Source organism: Aplysia californica, unplaced genomic scaffold, assembly GCF_000002075.1.
Source record: "Aplysia californica isolate F4 #8 unplaced genomic scaffold, AplCal3.0 scaffold00862, whole genome shotgun sequence".
Classification (NCBI taxonomy): Eukaryota; Metazoa; Mollusca; class Gastropoda; order Aplysiida; family Aplysiidae; genus Aplysia; species Aplysia californica.
In genome coordinates, this window is record NW_004798132.1 from 31,398 (window position 1) to 33,125 (window position 1,728).

Genomic DNA, 1,728 nt, shown 5'->3' on the forward strand with positions numbered 1-1,728 from the left:
TACACACTGGAGGTTTGTGGGGGGGTGTGGGTAGTGGTTGTTGGGTGCTCTAGTGTGGTCTGCTCCTTCTTTTCTATCAGTCATCTTCCGTTCTTATCTCTCCTCCTCCTTTTTAGTGTTTGTTACTCTCTTGTACAGCCTCTAATCTTCAGCACTTATATGACCTTATTGTTTCCAAATAAGGGAAAATGTATTGTGGCTTTGTTTCCATCTCTTTCCAATGAACATTTTTGTCTGCTTTTTTCAAACTTAAATGGAAACGCTTCAGCACTGAAAGGGTTAATTGACCTTTTTGTGTTGCAAGTACTGTAAAACTCTACACTAAATCTAAATTCTAACCTTCAGTACTTAATTAAATAAGTTAATTTACCTTTTTGTGTTGCTAGTGCCGTAAAACTCCTACTAAAACTACTCAAATTTCATGTAAAAATTGGTCCGCAGGTAGGGGTCAAGATTCACCTGTCGGCGTCGGGCCTGACCAAGATTGTCACGTTTTCGCCCTACTACATGCTACTCAACGCTTCCACGGTGAGTCCGCGGGTGGCTGGCGGGTGCTCTGGTCCCGTGTGGTTTGCTCCTTCTTTTTTCTATATCAAGCGTCTGTCGTCTGTCGTTCTTATCTCTCTCCTCCTTCTTTCCTATCAAAATTTGGTTGTATTATCTCTCCTACTCTTTGTGGGTGGTTGGCGGGTGCTCTGGTGTGGTGTGGTTTGCTCCTTCTTTTTTCTTTATCAAACGTCTGTCGTTCTTTTCTCTCCTCCTTCTTTCCTATCAAAATTTGCTTGTCTTATCTCTCCTACTCTTTTTGTGTGTGTGTGTGTGTTTGTTACTCTCTTGTAACACATCTAATCTTTGGCGCTTATATGACCCAGTTGTGTTGCAAGTGCCGTGTGGGTGGTTGGCGGGTGCTGTGCAGTGGGTTTGCTCCTTTCTTTCCTATCAAGACATCTATCGTCCTTATCTCCCCTCCTTCTTTTTTATGTTTGTTACTCTCGTCTCTTGTAACGCCTCTAATCTTCGGGCGCTCATATGACCGTATGCAGTTGTGAGCATAGTAAAACCTCTACTAAAACTAAAACTATCTCTCCTACTCTTTTTCTTTTTTTGTGTGTGTTTGTTACTCTCTTGTAACACTTCTAATCTTTGGCGTGTAAGACTTCTAATCTCTGGCACTCATATGACCCAATTGTGCTGCAAGTGCCGTAAAACTCTTATTGAAACTACAAAAACTAACTTTGCATTGTCAGTGTCCTATCTTTGCTGTTATTGTTGCGAATGTCAACGTCATTTGTATTGTTTTGGGTGGTTTGTGGGTGCTCTGGTGTGGTTTGCTTCTTCTTTCCTATCAAACGTCTGTCGTCCTGATCTCTCCTACTCTTTTTTTGTGTGTTTGTATGTTACTCTCTTGTAACGTCTCTCATCATTGTCACTATCATTGTCACTATCATTGTCATTGTCACTGTCATTGTAACTGTCATTGTCACTGTCATTGTAACTGTCATTGTCACTGTCATTGTCACTGTCATTGTAACTGTCATTGTTACTGTCATTGTTATTGTCATTGTAATTGTCACTATCATTGTTACTGTCATTGTCACTGTCATTGTAATTGTCACTGTCATTGTAATTGCCACTGTCATTGTCACTGTCATTGTAATTGCCACTGTCATTGTCATTGTCACTGTCATTGTAACTGTCACTGTCATTGTCACTGTCATTGTAATTGTC